We start from the raw sequence: 9433 nt of genomic DNA on the forward strand, positions 1-9433 counted from the left end.
GCCGAACCCAACAACAATGGTGGAGATGCAAGGAAGGTGCTTGGTGACTTTACTGCACCAACTTCCAACTTCTATGGAAGAAGCATCTCAATTCCTGCAATTGGAGCAACCAACTTTGAGCTTAAGCCTCAATTAGTTTTTCTAATGCAGCAGAATTGCAAGTTTCATGGACTTCCATTGGAAGATCCTCATTAGTTCTTAGCTGAATTCTTGCAAATCTGTGACACTGTTAAGACCAATGGGGTTAATCCCGAGGTCCACAGACTTATGCTTTTTCCCTTTGCTGTAAGAGACAGGGCTAGGATATGGTTGGACTCACAACCTAAAGAAAGCTTGAACTCTTGGGAAAAGTTAGTCAATGCTTTCTTGGCCAAATTCTTTCCACCTCAAAAGTTGAGCAAGCTTAGAGTGGAAGTCCAAACCTTCAAACAGAAGGAAGGTGAATCCCTCTATGAAGCTTGGGAAAGATACAAGCAATTGATCAGAAGGTGTCCTTCTGACATACTTTTAGAATGGAGCATCTTATGTATATTCTATGATGGTCTGTCTGAATTGTCCAAGATGTCATTGGACCACTCTGCTGGTGGATCTCTTTATCTGAAGAAAACACCTGCAGAAGCCCAGGAACTCATTGAAATGGTTGCAAATAACCAGTTCATGTATACTTCTGAAAGAAATCCTGTGAATAATGGGATGACTCAGAAGAAAGGAGTTCTTGAGATTGATATTCTGAATGCAATATTGGCTCAGAATAAAATATTGACTCAGCAAGTCAATATGATTTCACAGAATCTGACTCGAATGTAAGCTGCATCTGGCAGTACTAAAGAAGCCTCCTCTGAAGGAGAAGTAGCTTATGACCCTGAGAATCCTGCAATGGAAGAGGTGAATTACATGGGAGAATCCTATAGAAACTCCTATAATCCTTCATGGAGAAATCATCCAAATTTCTCATGGAAGGATCAACAGAAGCCTTAACAAGGCTTTAATAATAATAATGGTGGGAGAAATAGGTTTGGCAATAGCAAGCCTTTTCTATCATCTTCTGAGCAACAGACAGAGAATTCTAAGCAGAGCCTCTTTGACTTAGCAACCATAGTCTCTGATCTATCTAAGACCAGTCTTAGTTTCGTGACTGAAACAAGGTCCTCCATCAAAAATTTGGAGGCACAAGTGGGTTAACTGAGTAAAAGAGTTATTGAAACTCCTCCTAGTACTCTCCCAAGCAATACAGAAGAGAATCCCAAAAGAAAGTGCAAGGCCATAACCATCTCCAAAGTTGCCAAACCTGGAGAGAGTAAAAAGGCAGTGATTTCCAATAAGGGAGACCTTGCTGGACGTCCACTAACCATTAAGGAGTTCCCTATTGAGGAACCAAAGGAATCTGAGGCTCATACAGAGACCATAGAGATTCCACTAAACTTACTGTTGCCATTCATGAGATCTGATGAGTATTCTTCCTCTGAAGAATATGAAGATATTTTTGAAGAGCAAGTTGCTCAGTATCTAGGAGCAATCATGAAGCTGAACGCCAAGTTATTTGGTAATGAGACTTGGGAGGATGAACCTCCATTGCTCATCAATGAACTGAATGCCTTGGTTCAGCAGAAATTACCTCAGAAGAAACCGGATCCCGGAAGGTTCTTAATACCTTGTACCATAGGCACCATGACCTTTGAGAAGGCTCTGTGTGACCTGGGGTCAGGAATAAACCTCATGCCACTCTCTGTAATGGAGAAACTAGGGATCTTTGAGGTACAAGCTGCAAGAATCTCATTGGAGATGGCAGACAAATCAATAAAATAGGCTTATGGACTTGTAGAGGATGTCTTAGTGAAGGTTGAAGGCCTGTACATCCCTGCTGACTTCATAATCCTAGACACTGGGAAGGATGAGGATGAATCTATCATCCTTGGAAGACCTTTTCTAGCCACAGCAAGGGCTGTGATTGATGTGGACAGAGGAGAGTTAGTCCTTCAATTGAATGAGGACTACCTTGTGTTTAAGGCTCAAGAATCTTCTTCTATAACCATGGAGAGGAAGCATGAAAAGCTTCTCTCAATACAGAGTCAAACAGAGCCCCCACACTCAATTTCTAAGTTTGTGTTGGGAGGCCATCATCATGCTCTGAGTCTCTGTGAAGCTCTCTAAGAGCTCACTGTCAAGCTATTGACATTAAAGAAGCGCTTATTGGGAGGCAACCCAATCTTATTTATCTATGTTAATTACTTTTTCATTTCATTTTCCATTGTTATTTTATGTTTTCTTTAGGTTGATGATCATGTGAAGTCATAAAAACAGTTGCAGAATTAAAGCGAAATAAAAACACAGCATAAAAAAAAGCACACCCTGGAGGACAGGCTTACTGGCGTTTAAACGCCAGTAAGGATAGCAGAATGGGCGTTTAACACCCAGTCTGGCAGCATTTTGGGTGTTAAACGCCAGAATTGATAGACAGACTAGTGTTTAATGCCAGAAAAGGGTGTCTGGCTGTCTGGCTGGCGTTAAACGCTAGAATTGGCAGACAGACTAGCGTTTAACGCCAGAAAAGGGTGTCTGGTTGGCGTTAAACGCCAGAAAGGGGCATCAGCCTGGCGTTTAACGCCAGAAAAGGTAGCAGAGATGGTGTTAAACACCAGAAATGGCACACAGAGGGCGTTTAAATGCCAGAAAGGTGCAGGGAGCAGAATTCCTTGACACCTCAGGATCTGTGGACCTCAGAGGATCCCCACCTACCCCAACTCACTCTCTCTCCTCTTCACACCTTTCCATCCACTATTCCCCAAAAAACCATCATAAAACTCCACATACCTCACCATTCAAATTTAAAACATTTCCCTCCCAAACTCAACCCTCTCTTACATGACTTCCATCTCTCTCTTACCCTATAAATACCCCTCCTTACCACCTTCAATTTCACACATCATAAACACTTAAACCCCCATTGGCCGAATTCAAAACACCCCTCTCTCTCCTCTATTTCTTCTTCTTCTCCTCCTTTCTTTCTTCTTTTGCTCGAGGACGAGCAAACTTTTTAAGTTTGTTGTGGGAAAAAGCTCTGCTTTTTGTTTTTCCATAACCATTAATGGCACCTAAGGCCAGAGAAACCTCTAGAAAGAGGAAAGGGAAGGCAATTGCTTCCACCTCCGAGTCATGGGAGATAGAGAGATTCATCTCAAAGGTTCATCAAGACCACTTCTATGAAGTTGTGGCCAAGAAAAGGGTGATCCCCGAAGTCCCCTTCATGCTCAAAAAGGGTGAATATCCGGAGATCCGACGTGAGGTTTGGAGAAGAGGTTGGGAAGCTCTCACCAACCCCATCCAACAAGTCAGAATCTTAATGGTTAAAGAGTTCTATGCTAATGCATGTATCACTAAGAACCATGATCAAAGTGTGAACCCTAATCCAAAGAATTGGCTCATAATGGTTCGGGGAAAATACTTGGATTTCAATCCAAAAACCGTAAGGTTGGCATTCAACTTGCCAATGATGCAAGGAAATCCTCATCCTTTCACTAGAAGGGTCAACTTTGATCAAAGGTTGGACCAAGTCCTCATGGACATCTGTGTGGAAGGAGGTTAATGGAAGAGAGACTCCAAAGGCAAGTCGGTTCAACTGAGAAGTCTTGACCTCAAGCCTATGGTTAGAGGATGGTTAGAGTTCATCCAATTCTCTATCATTCCTACTAGCAACCGGTCTGAAGTTACAGTGGACCAGGCTATCATGATCCATAGTATCATGAATGAAGAGGAAGTAGAAGTTCATGAGATCATACCTCTAGAACTATACAAGGTGGCGGACAAGCCCTCCACTTTGGCAAGGTTAGCCTTCCCTCATCTCATCTGTAACCTATGCAATTCAGCTAAAATTGTCATAGAAGAAGACATCCTCACTGAAGAGGACAAGCCCATCACTAAAAAGAGGATGGAGAAAACAAGAGATGCCACTCATGGACCTCAACAAGAGCATGAGGAGATTTCTCATCAAGAAATCCCTATGATGCCTCAAGGGATGCATTTCCCTCCACACAACTATTAGGAACAACTCAACACCCCTTTAGGAGATTTGAGTTCCAACATGGAGCAACTAAAGATGGAGCACCAAGAGCACTGCATTATCCTCCATGAAATCAGAGAGGAGCAAAGAGTCATGAGGGAGGAGCAACAAAGGCACGGAAGAGATATTGAGGAGCTAAAGCACTCCATAGGATCTTCAAGAGGAAGAGCTAGCCGCTGTTACTAAGGTGGACCCGTTCTTTAATTTTCTTGTTCTTATTTTTTTCTGTTTTCGGTTTTTATGCTTTATGTTGTGTCTATGTTCTTGTCTTTATTACATGATCATTAGTGTTTAAGTGTCTATGTCTTAAAGCTATGAATGTTCTATGAATCCTTCACCTTTCTTAAATGAAAAATGTTTTCTGAAAAAGAAAAAAAAGTACATGAGTTTCGAATTCTATCTTGAAAATAGTTTAATTATTTTGATGTGGTGGCAATACTTTTTGTTTTCTAAATGAATGCTTGAACAGTGCATGTTTTTGATAGTGAAGTTTATGAATGTTAAAATTGTTGGCTCTTGAAAGAATAATAAAAAAAGAGAAATGTTATTGATAATCTGAAAAATCATAAAATTGATTATTGAAGCAAGAAAAAGTAGTGAAAAACACAAAGCTTGCGAAAAAAAATATGAGGCCAAAAAATAAAGAAAAAAAAGAAAAAGAAAAAGCCAGTAACCCTTTAAACCAAAAGGCAAGGGTAAAAAGGATCCAAGGCTTTGAGCATTAATGGATAGGAGGGCCTAAAGGAATAAAATCCTGGCCTAAGCAGCTAAATCAAGCTGTCCCTAACCATGTGCTTGTGTCGTGAAGGTGTCAAGTGAAAAGCTTGAGACTGAGCGGTTAAAGTCGTGGTCCAAGGCAAAAAGAGTGTGCTTAAGAACTCTGGGCACCTCTAACTGGGGACTCTAGCAAAGCTGAGTCACAATCTGAAAAGGTTCACTCAGTTATGTGTCTATGGCATTTATGTATCCGGTGGTAATACTGGAAAACAAAATGCTTAGGGTCACGGCCAAGACTCATAAAGTAGCTGTGTTCAAGAATCAACATACTACATTAGGAGAATCAATAACACTATCTGAATTCTAAGTTCCTATGGATGCCAATCATTCTGAACTTCAAAGGATAAAGTGAGATGCCAAAACTGTTCAGAAGCAAAAAGCTACTAGTCCCGCTCATCTAATTAAAACTAATCTTCATTGATATTTTTGAAATTTATTGTATTTTCTCATCTTTTTATCCTATTTTATTTTTAGTTGCTTGGGGACAAGCAACAATTTAAGTTTGGTGTTGTGATGAGCGGATAATTTATACCCTTTTTGGCATTATTTTTACATAGTTTTTAGTATGTTTTAGTTACTTTTTATTATATTTTTATTAGTTTTTATGCAAAAATCACATTTCTGAACTTTACTATAAGTTTGTGTATTTTTCTATAATTTCAAGTATTTTCTGACTGAAATTGAGGGACCTGAGCAAAAGTCTAATTCAGAGGCTGAGAAAGGACTGCAGATGCTGTTGGATTCTGACCCTCCTGCACCCGAAGTAGATTTTCTGAAGTTACAAAAGCCCAATTGGCGCGCTCTCAATTGCGTTGGAAAGTAGATATCTTGGGCTTTCCAGAAATGTATAATAGTCTATACTTTTTCCGAGATTTGTTGGCCCAAACTGGCGTCTAAACGCCAGCCAGAGACCCTTTTCTGGCGTAAAACACCAAACTGGCACCAGAACTGGAGTTAAACGCCCAAACTGGCATCCAAGCTGGCGTTTAACTCTAGAAAAGACCTATGTACGTGTAAAGCTCAATGCTCAGCCCAAGCACAGATCAAGTGGGCCCCGAAAGCGGATTTCTGCGCTATCTGCACTTAGTTACTTATTTTCTGTAATCCTTAGTAACTAGTTTAGTATAAATAGTACTTTTTACTGTTGTATTCGCATACCTTTTATCATCTTTACATTTGGGAGGCTGGCCATTCGACCATGCCTAGGCCTTTTTCTCTTATGTATTTTCTACGGTGGAGTTTCTATACCTCATAGACTAAGGTGTGGAGCTCTGCTGTTCTTTATGAATTAATGCAAGTACTATTGTTTCTCTTTGAATTCACGCTTACTTCTTCTCTAAGATATACTCTCGTACTTAATTCAGTTAAATCAGAATGAAGGGGTGACCCATGACAATCACCCACTATCTTCGTTACTCGCTTAGCCAAGATCCGCGTGCCTGACAACCACAAGCGGTCTACATGATGTTCAACGTAGTCATTGGACGACAGCCGGAGTATAATCTCTTGGGTTTCTAATTCACGGACTGAGTCCGTGAGGTTATAACCTTCGTGGTAGAGGCTAGAACCAATTGCCAGCATTCCTGAGATTCGGAAAGTCTAAACCTTGTCTGTGGTATTCCGAGTAGGATCTAGGACGGGATGATTGTGACGAGCTTCAAACTCGCGAATGTTGGGCGCAGTGACAGTGTGCAAAAGGATAGAGAGATCCTATTCCGACACAAGTGAGAACCGATAGATAATTAGCCGTGCGATAGCTGTACCTGGTATTTTTCATCTGAGACGAGAAATCCGACAGTTGATTAGCCATGCAGAAACCGTACTTAGACCATTTTCACTGAGAGGATCATACAGCTTGCCATGGAAGGAAGCACGTATGATTGGATGAACATAGTAGGAAAGCAGGGGTTCAGAAGCAACAAAGCATCTCCAAATGCTTATCTGAAATTTCCACCAATGAATTACATATATATCTTTATTTTACTTTATGTTTTATTTATCTTTTAATTATCAAAACTTCATAACCATTTGAATCCGCTTGACTAAGATTTACAGGATGACCATAGCTTGCTTCAAGCCGAGAATCTCTGTGGGATCGACTCTTACTCGCGTAAGGTTTTATTACTTGGACGACCCAGTGCACTTGCTGGTTAGTTGTACTGGAGTTGTGAAAAGTGTGATCACAATTCCGTGCACCAGGCATCTTGAATAAAATGTGGTCTTCCCATAACTGTAGAACCAGTTCTCTCTTTGCCACATCAATTATGGCATTTGCAGTGGCTAGGAAAGGTCTTCGAAGGATGATTGACTCATCCTCATCCTCTCCAGTATCTAAGATTAGGAAGTCTGCAGGGATGTAAAAGTTTTCAACCTTTACTATGACATCTTCCACCAGACTATATGCCTTTTTCAGTGATTTGTCTGCCATCTCCAATGAGACTTTTGTAGCTTGCACCTCGAAAATTTCTAGTCTCTCCATTACAGAGAGAGGCATGAGGTTTATGCTTGACCTAGGTTGCATAAAGCCTTCTCAAAGGTAATTGTCCCTTTGATGCAAGGGGCTAGGAAGCATCCAGGATCCGGCAGCTTTTGGGGTAGTTTCTGCTGAACCAAGGCATTGAGCTCCTTGATCAGCACTGGAGGTTCTTCCTCCAATGTCTCTGTTCCAAATTACTTGGTATTTAGCTTCATGAGAATTTCTAGGTACCGAGAAACTTGCTCTCCACTAGTTTCCTCGTCCTCATCGGAGGAGGAGTATTCTTTAGAGCCCATAAGTTGCAACAGGGCATTCAAGGGAACCTCTATGGTCTCTTCATGAGCCTTGGTTTCCTTTAGTTCTTCAACATGGAAGTCCTTAGTGGGCATTGAACGCCCAGCTATTCCCTTGCTGGTGTTCAATGCCAGAACTTGTTCTTCCTTGGGCGTTGAACGCCCAACTACTCCATTGCTGGCGTTCAACGCCAATGACTGCTCCTTCTTGGGCGTTGAACGCCCAGCTGCTCCCTTGTTGGCATTCAACGCCAGAGCATCCCCTTCAGATTCGGCCTCATCCTCTACAGTGATGGCCTTGCACTCTTCCATTGAGTTGACTTCAATGTTACTTGGGAGAGTGTTAGGAGGGGTCTCAGGGATTCTCTTACTCAACTACCAACTTGTACCTCCAAATTTTTAATGGAGGACCTAGTTTCTGTCATGAAACTATGAGTGGTCTTAGAGAGCTCGGAGACTATGGTGGCTAAGTCAGAGAGGCTCTGCCTAGAAGTCTCCATTTGATGCTGAGAAGGTGGGAATTAATGGTTTGTTGTTGAACCTATTCTGATTTCTTCCACCTTGGTTGTTGTTGAAGCCTTATTGAGGCTTCTATTGATCCTTCCATGAAAAGTTAGGATGATTCCTCCATGATGGGTTGTAGGTGTTTCTATAAGGCTCAATATTGGGATTCCCCATATAATTAACACTACAAGAAAAACACCCATTCAGGTACACTTGAAAAGTGTAGCCAAAAATAAAAAAATAATGCCTTAGGCTAAGGCTACGCTTTTCGGGCTACGGAGACGCTTTAGTGGGGGATGCCTATTCTGCCGTTGCCTATTCTTAAAGGCTACGCTTTTCTGCACCAAGGGATATGCTTTTGGCATTTGAGAAAGGGTGCGCTTTTCAAGTGATGTTGTACACGACCAAAGGCTACACTTTTCAGCTTCTATTTTTACCAGAATAGGCTATGCTTTTCAGTGCTACTGCATCACCTGTAAAGCGTAGCTACGTTGTATACTATGGCTACTCTTTATAAGTGTAGCCTTAGGTCCCTCATTTATTTTTGGATACTATGCTACTGTATATAAGTGTAGCTTTAGGTCCCTTATTTTTTTATTTTCTGAATAATAATAATAATAATAATAATAATAATAATAATAATAATAATAATAATAATAATAATAATAATAATAATAATAATAATAATAATAATAATAATAATAATAATAATAATCTAATAATCTAATAATTATTAATAGAACATAATATTTAGTAATATGATTACATGTATAATAATTCTGCATTTTTAATTAAATGAGTTAAATATTATAAAATAAAAATAAATACATAATTATACTAAATAATTTCTTTAAATAATAAAAATTATCTCTAACCAAAATATATTTATAATAATAATCCAAAAATACTAGAATGAAGTTAATTGTGAATATTCATACATCTCACACTAAAGTAAGCATAGCCATATCAAAATAACCATAATACCACTTAGGTTTTACTACTAATAGTCTACAAAAAACATATCCTACATAAGTATCTTCTAATAAAAGTCATTAGTCAACTAACTATACATGTATCCATTCCCAACACTACTCTATCTTAGCCAATAAACCACAATAATGATCAGCTTAATCTTCATTATTATCCTGCATAATTATATAGAAAAGTAGTTAGAAAAATATTCATAATGACATTCGCAATTATAAAAATTAAAAAATCAAACTCAAAACTATCAATGACTGATATCATTAATTCTTTCTGTACCTTGTACAAGTTTCACAAATAAAATCAGAAATAACCAAGTCATACTATATCTGCTGTTTTATG

General features: G+C 39.6%; 1 non-coding gene across 1 annotated transcript; it reads right to left on the minus strand.

Moving 5' to 3' along the window:
• Window positions 1–399: 399 nt before the first annotated feature.
• On the minus strand, window positions 400–503 carry LOC148551119 (small nucleolar RNA R71). Its single transcript, XR_015893520.1, has one exon. It is a non-coding gene; the product is annotated as a small nucleolar RNA R71 (small nucleolar RNA).
• Between the last annotated feature and the right edge of the window lie 8930 nt (window positions 504–9433).

Source organism: Arachis ipaensis, chromosome B7 (genome assembly GCF_059453495.1).
Source record: "Arachis ipaensis isolate K30076 ecotype BB chromosome B7, ASM5945349v1, whole genome shotgun sequence".
NCBI classification, from domain to species: domain Eukaryota; kingdom Viridiplantae; phylum Streptophyta; class Magnoliopsida; order Fabales; family Fabaceae; genus Arachis; species Arachis ipaensis.